Source organism: Aythya fuligula, chromosome 15 (genome assembly GCF_009819795.1).
Source record: "Aythya fuligula isolate bAytFul2 chromosome 15, bAytFul2.pri, whole genome shotgun sequence".
NCBI classification, from domain to species: Eukaryota; Metazoa; Chordata; class Aves; order Anseriformes; family Anatidae; genus Aythya; species Aythya fuligula.
The window spans coordinates 6,584,623-6,600,570 of record NC_045573.1 but is presented as its reverse complement, the minus strand read 5'-3'; positions in this window follow the sequence as shown (position 1 = coordinate 6,600,570).

Sequence of the window (15,948 nt, the reverse complement as noted above, 5' to 3'; positions counted from 1 at the left end):
AACATGCCAAATTCTGTAACAGAAAAGCCTCTTTCCAGCAGTGAACTGTTCAGTCCTGACCACTGACAAGTTGTGACAACTGCACCGAGCCTTCTGGGAGAGTGTAAATATAACTGGCTTTGTACCCACGTGAGTATCAGCTGTCGACAGTAGAGCATTATCAAAGCTGCAAGGCAGGCAGGGCCGTGCACTGCAAAAACTTTCCCGAGGTGCTTCAAGAGTAATAAAGAGAGCAGTGCACGTGCGCACGTAGGGAAGGGCTGCTCGGTGAGCATGCAATGCAAGGGCTGACCTGCGGATCCCCAATGTGCCCAAGCCACTGCTGCCCTCAGGGGTAATCCTGGAATAAAGAGAAGGCTGAAGAAAGCTCTGCACCTGATGTGTCCAAGCACTGATAGTGCTGGCAATCAAATGTGCCAAGCTGCATCTTTGAAAGAAAAAGAAAAATCCATCACCAGAATGCTGCTGGAGCATCCTGACTCTGCAAAGGTCCTCCCTGGATTTGAGCTGGAGCAATGCAGAAGACCCGGAGGAACAGCTTCCCTTTTCCTCTTCTGTCTGTTTTGTATCTCTCTCTTTCAGGTCCCTCCTAAAGGGTTTTCCAGCCCAGCTTTGCAGAACTTGCACTGCAGCTCATTAACTGCATCAGCCTCAGTCCTTTGCCTACCTCCCAACAAACCCAAAATTCAGGACCAGAACTGAGGCTCCTTTGTGAGGAGCAAGTTAGTGGTCAGGGGAAAGAGCAAGAAGGCAAGCCCACGCCCCGGCTTCCCTGGGAAAACAGGCCTTTCAGCAACAGCTGTGTCCAGCCAGTTTTATCTCCTGCATCACCTGCTGGTAATCTTAAAAAAAAAAAAAAAAAAAAAAAAAAAAAAAAAAAAATTGTTTCTTTAATAAGAAAAGTCATCTCAATAAATAGCCATATAGACAGGGACTGGGCGGTCTGATACACTTTGATGTACAGCAAGGCAGGGCTGCAATATTTCTTCTACCTATATACAACAGACTACTGCCTAGAAAGCTGAGAGCACTGTCTCAACCCCCTTCTTATTCCCTCATGGATATTTTGTGGGGGCAAGATCTCAGAGGGCTGGAAATGAAGGGAGCATGAAGAATTGCAAGAGAGAAGTAAGGAAAGTGATGCAGATTGAGGAGCAGCAGCTCAGTGCTGCCCTGAGACTGCTGTGAAAGGATGCTGCAGAGGGGAAGGGAATAATCTATTCTTCGTGCGCATGGTAGGTCAGACAAGAAATAATGAGATAAAATTACAGCTAGGGAAATTCAATTCGGACATCAGGAAATACTTTCTAATGGTAAAAGACTGTTATACCCTGGAATAGATAGCTTGGGGAGACTGGGGAATATATTGTGCTGGTGGTTTAAAGAGACAGATGAACTAAACGACCTCCTGAGGTCCCTTCCAAGCCCATTGTCTTTAATTTAGGGTAAATCATTTCAAATTTTTCTCAGTGGACTCTGGCACCTGTATGACCTCTAACTTTTCAGACTCAGTGGATATGCTTATTTCTGAACCCACAGTGCCTTTGGGGTTTTAAAAGAAAAGCATATAAACTAAGTAATACTGATTATAGTATTTTATGATACAGTTTTATCACAATTATATATAGACTGTAGATCCTTTTGATCCAAGAACACCATTAAGCATCTGGCTATGCAGCCTCCATTCAGTCAAGAACATCAGCCCTTTCAAATGTTCTGCAACTGCTCCCAAACCACGCTCACAGGTTACCAGGTGTCAGGCTCTGTATTTAATTGCCTCATGCTTTAGTGTTGTTAACTGGACCTGCTCAGTTCAACATTACTCTGGGTGAACAGGTTTTGATAGCACGCATTGTAAAAACTCTGTGCAAGAAGCACTTTTGGGGGGTGATTTATTCAGTGTCGTCACTTATTTTTATCAAAATCACAACGTGAAGAGCTGGCCTGGAGAGGCAGTAAATGAAACCATATAGACCTCATGTGTGCAAAAACCAAAGCAAGGCTTTGGTGCTCGCAATGAATCCAATATTGCCACCCATTGCACACACTGGCACCAACCCAGCAAAGCACTTAAGTGCATGCTTAATTTTAAGCACACAGGTAGTGCCATTTAGGCTAATGGAATCACTTAAGTGCTTTGCTGGATCAGGGCCAGTCTCCTCAACATCTTGCAGTGTCAAGTACACAGAGCAAGGGCTTCGTCTAACTGCATCAGACTTTAATTGACAAAAATCAAAGTAATGCAGCATTTAGACCGAACCCATCTCTCCAAGGCGGCTATTATAATTACAGTGAGTAAGACAGGGTTTGTTTGTGCCATCCCAGTGCCTGAAGGATCCAGCTGGATTTGATCCACCTTGCCTGTCTTGTATAAGCCCTTTCTCAGCAGTTCCCCTTTAAGTTTTCCATCCAACATAACACAAAACAATTAATGTTTCCCCCCCCCCCAACTCATGATTATGCTAGCTTCTTGCACAACTACAATCGTACACCATGCCAAACATGTCTTATTCACTGTTATCTCCTCTTGATGCATACATGTTTAGGCTGTGGATTCCTTTGGAAATTGGTTTTTACTTGTGCTATGAAACTCCACAATACACAAGAATTAATCTGGGGCATAAGAGATGGACTTTATGATCTTGTGGATCCTTACAGCTGAGGATATTACAAATGCTATTGATGCTTCTGTAACTGAGAGATTACCTGATGTACAAGCTGAACCTCTCCATGTCCTAAAGAATAACTGTCCTGAAATACATAACTTATTCAACTTCCAAGCAAAGGAACACAGTCTATGTAGGGAGCCATTAGCTTAGCCTCACCTCTCTATGTAAGTTCCTACAATGACAACACTGAAGTTTCAAAATTTCAGAAAAATGGAAGAACGAGGCATTTCATTCAGCGTGGATGTAGAACTAACTTCTCACCACACTGCAATCTAATAAACACAGTTATGACAGGCAAAGAAATGACCTCTAGGAATTCAGACCATTGAGTTCAGTTAATGTGATGATAGAAGTAGCAGTCAAGAGCATTGCCAGGAGACTGGGACACTATTCATAAGCAAGCCCTATGCTTAATCATCTTTGTCCAAGGATGAACAAGTGCAGGGCTGAGCCACAATCCCAAACCAAACTCTGGCAACCAAAACACTAATTGGAAAAGAGTAGAAAGAAGTTTCCAGAACTGTAAGGGGATTTCTTAATATGTCTTTTGTCATTGTACTGCCCCACGGTCACTATTAAATAATCAGCATTTGTCCATAGCTGCTGAAAAGACGTGTGCCAGAAAGGCACATTTCATCTCACTACAGGAAAATGCCAGCCAGAGGGGGGTAGGAAAGGTCCGCGATGTATTTGGACCTTGCAACAACAGTATTTCTGTTGTGGCTTAAGTATGCCTTCTGAAACACAACCACGTATTTCTGCAGGAAGTTTGTGCAGTTAAGAACTCAGGAAGCTGTTTTTCACAATACCTAGGAATGATGCTCCACCAAACATCAGGCATCCTCACGGCAGCTGGAGGAAGTACAACCACCCACATCCATACCATGGCAGCTCTTTGTTACGCGGTTACCCGAGTCACACACATGGAGGCACAAATAATTCAGATACCGAGGTAGTTCAACATATTCAATACATTTGGTGCAGCATGTTTGGAAGCATGATTCAACTTTGTACAGTCTGAAGAAACCTAAGTGTCCCTTATACTGAAGAAACTGTTGAATTTCTAAGTCTGTTTGGACACTAAACAGAATGGATTTAAAGAGTATTTGCAGGCCTTTTACTAGACCAACAGAACCCATTGTTAAGATTGTATCTTGTTCTGAAGGCTTCACTTGTCAGCAAATTTGTGAAGTTTGTCTTTTGTAGTCATATCTTAAAGGTAGAGCCCTTGTGTGCACTTAGAGAACAAGTAAAAGTTAGTGATCCTCAATGAACCCACCAAGACGTACATGAATTTGGACACAGTATCAGCTTTGAAACCCCAGACTGCATGTACACCCTCACAACTTACTGATAGTCATTGGGACCCTTCCATGAGTCATTCATGGGGCCGCACCCTGAAGGAATGCACAGGCATTGCAAATGCCCCTAGCAACGACCTCATGTGGAAGCATCGTTTTTGAAAATGCATAGGCAAGACAAACACAAGGATATAAAAATCAATTCAAGGAAAAAACAAATTTTCAAATGTCAACAAGACTATCTCCCAGCGTTTATCATATCAAAACAACACTACAGTGGTTACCTCTACCACGCTGTAGTCCCCAAATAAAAAAACCTAGCTGCAAAAAAGGGCATTTTTCCCTTCTATGACTGTCCCATAAATAGGAACTTTTACTCATTAATTCAGAATTCAGTTTTTAATCATATCTGCTCAGAACAGGGTTGAGGCTGCAATGCTATGCACAGCTTTCCTGCAAAGCATATGGTATTTGAAAAGCAAGTAGAAGGGGAAAAACAGACAGGAAAAGGTTCAGACTTCTGTAGCCTCAGTTTTGCACTGCGTGGTAATTACACTGAAGAATTCATGACTCACTTTGGTGCACTACTGTGCACTGCTAAATTAGAAGTTTGGCAAGGACACCAGACAAATGATGAAAGATATAATATTGGTTTCTCCAGCATAACTCATCACTATACTCTCATGGCATTTCAAAAGTCTTTTTTTAGCCCTCTAGGAAAACTTTGGGTTTTTCTTCTTCCTTTTTTTTTTTTTTTTTTTTTTTTTTTTTTTTTTTTTTAAAGCAACATATTGAACCAAAAAAGCACTGTATGGAAGTTTACAGAATTAGCAATATTTGTCTTAAAGAAGTCAGCCTTCCAGGTAGATTGGTGAACTGTTCCCCTAAATTGTGTCTACGTGGAGTATTCTTGCACAGAGAATTACTTAAAACTGCTGTACATTTGAGCAGAAACGTGATGTGGAGATGAAGCTCTACCACTATACTACATGCAAAGGAAGAAAATGTTTTCTTTACACCAGCTTACAAATGCATATTGTCAAAATTATTTACATAAAGGCCCCCATGCCATTTGACAGCAGCAATGAAGCCAAACACACTGAAAGACACACATTGGGAGCACACTCAAATTAACTCTTAAAGACAAATCTTTCTCCCAAGGATTGCAGTCAGTCTGGAGTTATGCAGCATGCTGGAATTAATCCAGTTTTGCCAGATGCAGCCAATCCTCCGTGTAATGCTGAACTAGCTACTCAGATTTGTAATGAGAATGAATTGGTACCAGTGACAGAGAGAGGCACCAGCATTCAAAATAAGCTTGCTGTGTCACCCTGACTTAGCTTCTCAGTTTACCTCAGATACAAAATACAAAAAAACAAAAAAAACCAAAAAAAAACAGCTCCACAGCAAGACAAAAATGGGAATTAATTTTGATACTTGCTCATCTTTTCTCAAAACTTAGTGTAACATGCAAGTGGTCATGAGAAGACTTTCACAGCTCATAGCAGTCAGAGGGTTTGAACACGGGTAGTGCTTAAAATGTTAGCAGAAATCCTGTCTGCAAAACTTGTCATTAACTTCAATCCAACCCCTGCCCCCCCCCCCGCATAAACCTGGCAAGCTCTCAGAAATAGCAAAGGCAATTATTAATGTTAAATTCTCCATACACTAAACAACTGCTGCTCTGTACATTAGGTATTTTGTTTAAAGGCAAGCACTGAGATGGCAAACAGTTATTCTTAACTCTTTTCAGTATATAGTACATCTGTTGTGTTCTTGATTTCCATGAAAAATCAGAGTCATTTACTGATCTGGACATCATCCAGCTTTCTACATGAAACACATGGACTAAGCACAAAATAATGCTGGTTTATGTGCATGGGTGCATGTGTTGTATTTATCATCTCCTCTGAGAATAAGAAGAGCAGTTTGAAGAGCTTTGGGGGGGGGGGGGGGGGGCAGGCTTTGAAGAAACAAACCATCATACTATTCTTATTTCTTCAAAACCCCTGAATTAAAAACATTAGGAACATGAAAACTTTCTTTACATGTTGCTGCTGTGACATACAATCCGTTGGCTTCATTTATGTGAGCAGGCGATCCTGAGGCTGCATTCAAAGGGGATGTGGATCAGGCTGTACCAGGTATCTCGAGCACAGCTTTAAAGTACGGAGAAAAGCCTCCAGCATAAATGAGCTACCAAAATATCTGCCAACATGGACCTCAGCCAGCAAGTCAAGCAAATTAAAAGCTGCAATCACTTCCCTGACAATTCTCCAGCAAAACTTGTTCTGGGTTTTGCTTTCTTGGTGGAGAACAGCAGAGGATCAGTGCTCACCAAAGGTCAGCAGGGTCAGACTATCTGAGGCCAGGAAAGGGAGGAAATTAAAATGCCGTGAGGGCACGGCCGAGCACCCTGCCAGCAGCCTTTTACCAGCTCAATCCAAAGCCTGCTGGAGTCGCCTGGACTCCTTTCAGACACCACTTCCTTCAGGTCACATCCTGCCTCCTCACAGGGCTCCACTGCCTTCCTTGCTGCTGGCTTCAAAGATGGCAAAGCAGCAGGAGAAAAAAAGAGGGAATCTTCTAAATAAGTGCTGCATTAGGGCAAGGGAGGTCAGCATACCACAGCACTGCTCTCACCAAAACTTGGAGCTGAGGCAAGAGTGGAGAAAATGCAAGATATTCACTAGAATTTGAAAATGATTTTCAAGGTCATTGTCTTGGCAACCTTTCAGCACTTGCTTGCCATGCCTGCATGCATGCACAGAGCCCTACTTCTGACCAGGATCCTTCTAAGATCAGCTGGCCTAAAACGTGAATGGCCAGATGTTCCAAAAAGGTAAAATTCAAGTTTTGTGTCTGATTGCTGATGCAGTTACATAACCTGTCCAGCAAGAAGACAGAGCTGATACCCTGTAGTTTATGCAAATGACCCAGATGGAGCTTTGCTCATAAGGCAATTCCTGTTATTATTAGCATGGGCACATCTGGCTGCCCAGGCCAACCCCACCACAGCCGCACGTAGGTCCCAGCCCATTGCAGTTAGGGGACAGCCCTTTGCAGGGTGGAGGAACACGACACAGATGCCCAAATTAGCAGAAATCTGCACGAGCCAACATAGTTCTGCAAAACTTGTCAGGTCCAGTCCAGACACAGCCCCGTTTGACTCGTGCAGAGATACGCCTGAGCTTCAAAGCCTTTCAGCAGAATACCATGGTGCATGAAAATCCCTTTAGTGACACAAACACATGCAGCCAAGGTGGAGTCTTCTACCCATTGTTCCTTTTCCATGCTCCAACACATCCACACCTGCATGGGAAGCAAGCTGTACAGTAGGGATTAAGGCACTTTCTGTACTTATTCCCATACCCTTCCTATCATGTCCCCTCACCCCAGCAGGGTGACACTCTCCTTGCTCATCCACCAGGCAGATCACAGAGCACGGTTGTTTCAGATGTGCACAGCCCCAGACTTCTCCTCCTTAAGGATGATGTGATCTCTAGCTGTGATTTATTCCCCTGGCCTTTGCATGCATGCTGCATATGGTACTCATTTCACACCCATTTGAAAGCGATGCATTGAAATTAAATGACATGGCCACAGTCACACAGGGACGACAGAATTAATGTGGACTCTGGCAAGGTAACCTCACCCTCTTTCTAAACGCAGGTGTGCTGCTTCTTCCATGCTGTATCACTGCTCTATGACTGCCAGGCTGACAATACCATTGCATGTTACCAAACCTACATGTTCAATTTAACTTGTGTCCTTCAGAGGTTAAACTTACATGGAAAAAAAATGTTGTAGAAATATGGCTTGCATATGTGTGTGCCAAGAAAGTTTTCTTCTGCTTTTCTCCACAAAAGATTTGTGCCTTTTTTTTTGAATTATGACTCAGACTAAATAAAAGTACAGCTTAGGTTTCAGGAAGAATGCAAATGTGCATATTCAGCACCCAGGGCAAGTTTTCCCACTCCTGGAATTAGCCTGCCCAAGCCGAAAGAACAGCGCTTGCAGAGGATCCAGCTGGCAGCGGTCGCAGTCACTGCCTGCCCTTTGAACACTGGGGTCTGGAGAGCAAAGAAAAGGAGAAAATCATTTTCCACAGACCTTTCCATTAAAAGACTTTAGAGGCGATCACCACTGCTGTGCCTCTCACCTTTCTAATCCTCAATCTTTTTTTTCTTTTCCTCCTTCTGTTTCTCAGCCCCTTTGGCTGTCAGGTGCCAGTAAGTGAAGAACCAAATGACTTCAGATTGCACTTACTGTGGGGTACAAACAGGAGTGTGTTTGCAGTCTTTTCCTGTTTTCTTGCTGCCACTGCATTGAAGGAGCAGATGAGGAAGAGCTGCTGCATCAGAACACAGCCCCTGGAAATTTGATGGAGGAAGAGAGGCTACTGGGGCACGCAAGCTGCCAGCATTTCCCTCTGGGGTAGAGCAATTTGTATTTCACTGCCTTGTAGCATCCTTACCCCTTCTGAAGTGTTTTGCAGCAATACCAATGTCTGCCTTCTGAGAATAAACCAAAAGTGCTAGAGCAGATACTGAGGGGATTTTCAGCTGGTTTCTCTCATGTCCTCTACAAGAAAAACAATTTGGGTCTGGCTGGACTCATGAGATCCATTGGCCATTTCACTTCCCATTTTGCCACAGGTTTATAACCCCACAACAGGTGGGGAATAGCACGATTAAGCTCTGACTTTTGCACTACCTCTGTAATGGGTTCACCCTGGGGCACGCTTAGACATCTGTTACACACCATTCACACGTAGCACACCTCGTCCCTTACCCCAGGGCTGTTGCTGTGCCCTGAGCATCGGTGCAGGGGGAGCACACGTGGAACAGCTGCACAGCACGACTCTGTGGCCCTTATTTATATTCCAGTCTCCACATCAAATTCTCCCAGTATCTTGGCATATACCTGTTACTTGAAATAGCATCTTCTGTGGTGCATAAAATAGCCCTGACTTCATCGGCAGAGGTACTTCATACATTCTCCTGCACCTCTCTGTAGGTGGCAGATAGGGCAAATCACGCATTATAGACCTCAAGTAGGGAAGGCAGCCTCTTCCTTATCCTCACTGAGCCTTCACCTACCGTGACACATACCCAAATCCTACCCATATTTGAGCACATGACAGAACTCTGCTCCTTCCTCCTGCAACCCTCAGACCACTTCTGCCATTGCCAATGGCGCAAGGCAAAGCATCCAAGCAGTTCTTGACAACCCACAGTGCTATTTCTGTTATCCCTTGAGACCAGAGGTAAAAGGCACAGCCTACCTGTAATTATTATTAAAAGGAACCTATAATTATCTTCTCTAGGGTAAGGTACAATAAAATGAAAGAAAATAAAATAGGAAGTATAATGCAAGTGCTCACATTGGACTGTGAGCACCCATGCAAATGATACTCAAGGCTGCATCATGCTCCTATTCTCTGATTTCTTCATGTCCTTCATTTTCAGTCTTCTGTGTAAGACATTTTGTTCTTTCTCTACATAATTTTGTTCTTTAATTTATTTGTCCCTATTTCCTTTTGTTCTTCCTTTGATGTTGATCCTTTTAATGTTTCTTTCTAAAAGCATTTTTTTAAAATCCTTACCAGTTTCAATGGGCTGTCTTTGAAGCTTTTTTTTTTTTTTTTTTGGATTTGCTACTTCTTTGCTCTTCCTGGAACTTTTCTTTGCTGGTTTGCTCGCTATCTGTGGCACAGAAGCTATTAGGTACTGGGAACCTCATTGCATTACTTAGTATCTTAACTAAATACAACTATTCAGTTTAGGTTTCAGTTTATTAACCATAGTCCTTGATTTATCTACACCACTTCCATTTATAGACTAGAATTTTAGAGTGGTCCTTGCAGATAAGGAATTAAAGTCTTTATGGCCTTATACAATGGTCTCCAGTAACATGAATGTGGGTCTTGCAGAACTTAGTTCAGCAAACTGGCGACCAACACTGAGCTGAGCAGGACCTCTATTCCCAGTGACAGCATCACATACAAGGGCTCTACCAGCCTTTCAATTCAATATGTTCAGTCAGATATCAAACTGCCACGCTGAATATCAGTAATGAGAGCTTCTGGTGACTTCAGTGAGCAATTCAGGAGGCCAGCTGTGTTTCACTGCCACCTCCGGTGCACGGAACTGATGGAGCCACTACAGCCTCCTCCCCATCACAGGGCAAGGCACACCTAGGACATGCCTGAGATCCCCCAAAGGGGCAGTGCCATTTACCCCCCTTTTTTCCTGGAGCGTTCTGGCTACATCGGTGCCCAAAGGAGCAACATCTGTGGAAAAGGTACAGAGAAGCCTTATCCCTGTGCCCTGATCAACCCTCCGGATGAGCATGATCTGTATTTGAAACAGACAGAAAGGAAGGGGAGATGCAGACATCCACACAGCAAATGTGAACACACCAGAGCACTACTGCTACTGCAAACCTCTTTGTGCCCTTGAATTTTTAAGCTCTAGCAGTACAAGCAGATGCCCTTTGAAGAAACATCTATACAAGTCAATGTAGTAGTGCTTAAATATATGGCAGTTGTGTTTAAGGGGTTTCAGCTGAGGTCTGGGCCATACCTGGTGCTGCTCTAACTTGGAGCTCCTGATATATTTCACAAGGCAACTACGGCCCTGGCTTATTCTGCATGTTTTCCTATGAGAAAGGACAGAAATCAGAGCAGACAGCCATGTGCAGCACATTAATCTAAAAGATAACAGGAAAAGCTTTGCAAGGAGAAAATTCAATTCACTCCAATAACAAGAAAATGTTCATTTCCCACAGTGACACCAGAATGGTCACCTCCTGGTTCCTGCAGGCTCAGCTCCCTAGACAAAGGTCACAATATTTTGTCAGCAAAGAAAACAAATGTGCTGAGATGGGCTAGTCAATAATTGACTGGGCCTTGTTACTGCAGTCTCCATCTTTTCACCATGTCCCTGTCTGGTTAAACCAGCGAATCACTTCACTGAAAATGACTTCTTGTGGGGAAAAAAAAAAAACACCACACCACTGACAACAAAGTTCCTGTGTTTTGGTGTTGTGGTTTTTTTTTTTTTTTTCCCCTCTCCAAAGGTCACTCAGCACTTAGGTCCATTTACACTGTGACTTATATCAGCTGTGAAGAACATACAAAGCACACTGATATTCACTCCTTCGGTTCTGAGATTTCCATGGAAACCTTTTATTTTTATTTATTTATTTATTTTTATGTTACCTCAGTCTTCAAAGAGCCCATGAAGGAAAAAGCCTGCACTTCAACCACTCTCATTTTGCACGTCTAACACTGACGCTCAGGGCCCACCCGGGAGTTATAACCTTGACACATTTCTCGGCAACTGCCCAAAGTTTTTATCTTCCAACGGAGCAGGGAAATGAGCAACTACTTTCCCTGCTGGATTATAGGTGCTGTGCATCTACATCATCTTTCTTCTAATCTAATCCACCTGAGGACACTGCTCTCTTGCTGTAGGCACTGCACAAAGAGAATAAAGGATAGGCCCTGACTCAAAGCTCTCCCACCCTGAGAAGAGAGCAGATAATCAAGTCTTGTTACTCCAGCCCGTAGCTGGGAGTCTTGGTTGAGAGATCAACACAACGGCAACCCCAAAGGCAATTAGGTCTGACCTGCAAGGGAACATGGCAATTATGCTTCCAGCTCAGCCACTGAAGCTGTCTAAAATGTTTGAGCCCATCCCTTGGAGAAGCCCCAGACCTGACAAGAAATGAAGCCAGAAAACCAACCTGCCCCAGCACACTCCTTTACTCATAGATCATCCCTCCCTGTAACAGCACAGCTGCTTCTACAACGAGGGCCGCACATCCTCCCACCTTCAACAGCAAACACAGAATAACCCCATTTAATCACTGCAGTTTTACTGCAACATATCAGTAAGGAGAGAAAAAAAAAAAAAGTGTGATAAACCCCTAAGAAAAGCAAAGACAAATTTAGGACCAAAAGAGTGGAAATCACCACCAAAGCAGTTCCAGAAAATCCTGCCAACAGGGAGGGAAGAAGAGAAAAAGCAGAGACATCAATTCAGATACCAAGGGAGCATAGCAGGAAGGGTGCAGGCTGGATGGGAACTGCTGCCTCAGCAGGTTTACAGCAGCACCAGGCAAGGAGAAGCCTGAACCACAGAGAAGGTGATGACCCATTAGAAAAGAAGTTCACACCAAGTTAATAAATCAGAATACATACATTTGCTAGGGATGGGAGCACAGAAGGCGTACATTTTTAAACAGCTACAAAAGCTTTTTCACTAACACCTACTGAGCAACAATTCAGGAGGTGGGAAAGAAAGAGGGCTGCTGGGAGCTCAGGCACCCTTGGCAAGCACCTACCTTTCCCATGCTTTTCTCTAAGCTTGCAGTGAGCTTTATGGCAAGGCTTGATTAAAGAATAAAAGATCATCAACTGGTGGAAAAAGGGAATTTTTTAGTGATAATTACTGTACAGGAATTCACCATGGCCAGAGTTTCCAGTGACTTTAACATCAAACCATCAGAAGTAGATCTGTGATTATGTTGGATCAGCATTCAAAAAAACATTTTCTTAGGGACAGGAAGCAAGAAAAACACAGGAGAGCAGGAAAACAGACAAGGCTGGGAAAGGAGGAGGTGCAAGGGGGCTCTTGCAAGCCCCTCTGTTATTGGAGACAATCTGCTTGCACTTCCAGTCACACCACAAAGTCCTGAAGTATGCGAGCAATCAAATAACCCTCAATCATATAGCCATGAGGGTGCTACTAGATGTAAGGGTTTTTCTGACCCCAGACTCGTGCATAGTCCCAGCATTTCAGGCCTTCCTCTACAGAAGCATTCTTAAGGGTGTGAGTTTCTTCTGAGGTTAAAGTCAAGAGCATGAATTATTCTCCAAAGACACTGAAAACATCATAGTGTGTCTCTCTCTCCTGTAGTGACTTTTATTAATAGATCTCAAAATGCTCTAGGGTGTCCCTCCTACTAAATGAGGAAACAGAACTGAAATAACTTCCCAGCATCACGTAGCCAGGGAGAGCCCAAGTAGGGAAGAGCCCTGGTGTCTCCCAGGGGCAGAGTAATTCACAGTCTGCTCTGTTACACTGCCTAGTTGTAAGGCTCTCCCATGAGATTTTTTTTTATTAGTATTTTAATTTCTATTTCAGGTTGTGGCGTGCTTTAAATGTCTTTGTGGCTTGCTCTTACTTCCTCAGGTTGTTTTTCTTTAAATGATCTGATCGAAAATTTAACCAGCCAAGGGGAAAAAGGCTCAAGTTAAGTCAAAATATCCATACAAATCCAAATTAGACAGCAACAAAAACTGTATTCCCAAAAGTTTCTCCAGCATACAATTAAACTGCTCATATGTGCCTCCATTCAAATGTTCATATGCACTAAAACATGTCTGTGACCACGCTCACTCCAGTAAGCCTAACTTTCCTGTGTGCACGTGTAACTAAACTTGTTTTAGCACCAGAAAACACTTTTTCCAGGCATAACGCATGTAGCGCCATCAATTTCAATGAATCTGTAAAATGATTGTGTGATTTAGCAAGCCATGTTTTATATACTTTCAAACGATTCATGTAGACTGAGTTCAGGTAATAATACAAGAAATACAGGATATTTGATGACAGTCTTTTTAAAGGAATCAGTATTATAAGAGGATAAAATTAACTGAAATAGTGCATGCTGTTATGTCATGCAAGCCAAGATAATTTGTTTTGACTTAGTTTAAGTAATTTTTAGATAAGAACACAGCTTCCTAACAGTTAATTTTCTTTATGATGCTCTACCATTTAAGAGTGGAATTTTTCAGCCCCTCTGATGTAGCTACACACAACATTACTGCTCTGCCTGAACAACCGGAGTAAATGTGATACCTCCACCGGCCAATCCCATTGCTCTAACACCAACAGTAACAGGTTTTGTTCTTGCATTGCCAGGCAGCCCTTTGTTCCAGCCAATGGAAGAATTAAGCATTGTGGACCAGACCGTCAGCTGATACAATTAAATAACATTTAATTGAAACTGGGGCCAGCTGATACCAGCTGAGGAGCTAACCCTTGATCTGCAGCAGCAATAGCTGATGATGAACAAACAGGCAGGGAAAAGTCTTCTGTTTCGTTGGCCTAATATAATGAATTTCAATAGGTTTCTCAAGCTACTCCTGGTCATTTTTTTTTTTTTTTTTTTTTGAGGGGGAGGGTCACCTAGAACATTTGTATCCTAAATTACAGAATGGAAACGCTCAAAGATGGAAGTTCTGGCTTTCTGAAATCAGTTGGGGCTGGTGATGCATTTCCAGGACAGGGTACACTTTGCCCAGCACTGATGATTCAGCAACACCAGCCAGCAATGCTGGTAACAGGGGAAGCCTCCTTTCATATTACTGAGCTCAAGCTCACAGCTCAATGCACTTCCAGTCAACCTTAGCAAAACCATTACAGGAAGGAATGAGTGGCCAAACTGTCTCTGGTTTTGGGAAGAGATTTGGCCATGATTTGGATCAAAAATATAATGTAGCTACCAAAATCCTGGGCTGGAAGGCGATCAAAATAACCTAGGGGGTACTTTTTAATTGTTATTTTTAACACATTAACATACCACTTCAAACAGGTATCTTTCATACATTGAGAAGTTGACTATGAAATCATGCTTATGGACTTGCCTTCTGTTCAGTAGACAAATCAAGCATAATTCTCAGCAATAAAGGTGATTTTCACAGTGTGGGAAGTTAATACGCAGTACCTGTCAGATTTCTGGTGTGATCCTTTTTTGTAAGGCAAAGTACCAATAAATTGGGTCAGTACATGCATCTTCACAGAGGGGGGAAATGCAGAGGGAAAGCAGAAAGAGCACCCTAGGCAGTGTCACCGCAGGGACCAGATGAGGCATGGGATGCCCTTGGGGCTCCCAGCATCAGAGATAGAGGTTTTCAGAAAGCAAAACCCATTTTTTCCATTAGATGGAACAATAAAAATATGTTGATAGAAAATGTGCAATCAGGCCTGACTTCCAGTTTGCCCTGCTGCATTCAGGTTTTACATCAGAGGGCTGTAAACAGTCATAATAGAAAATTATAGCTGGGTACGTTTACTCACCCAAAACCACGCTTCATTTATTTACCTGAATACATTATCACATACACTGACCATTGTTGCTGCTCAGCGAGGCAAGCAGACAAAATGGGGAAAATAAACTTCTGCACAGATTTCACCAACAGAAAAGCTATTAATTCATGCACAAAACAATGAAGTGCCAGGATATATAACAACTGCTCCTGAATTCTTGATTGTATTGTTAAATAAAAGCAAAGGCAGAACATGCAAAAATGCATTAAGTGCAAATTTATATCAGATAAAAAAAACTTGTTAGATCCAAAGCCATCTTGGCTTGTGATTATTCTAATTTAATGTCAAATTTCCAATAACATTCAAATACCCTCAAGAAAATGAAGGGTATTTGAATTCAATAACCAAAAATTTGATTGTGAGAGACTTGATTTTATTGAAATTTTTAAAATGAGCTGCATGCAATAACTTATTAATGTCGTAATATTCCATTAAGAAGTTATTTCGTTGTTTACATAACACTAGCAATTATAGGAGCAATGCTGGCCCAACACACAACACAGCAGAAACAAGAAGCTGTTGGCCACATAATAGAATTCCATACAACAGCATAGAGTTTAGATAAAGAGAAATATTTACATTTTTCTTACTAAGCCTAGGACCTTAGAAAGTAAAACAATGAACTTCTGAAACTCTCCAAATCAGGCATTATTAGAAAGGCCCTACGTCTCTACACAGATCAGTTCTGTGGATAAAAACTTATTTGAAGAAAAGGTTCAACACCAGTCAGCAGTTACCAAAATCAGCATTTTCCCTATCAACTCCAAGTCTTAAAAGCAAACGTTTGAAGTCAAGGGAGGTAACGCATTCAAGTGTTGCGCTTACACTGGAAGTGAAGGGGCCAAAGCATCAAGG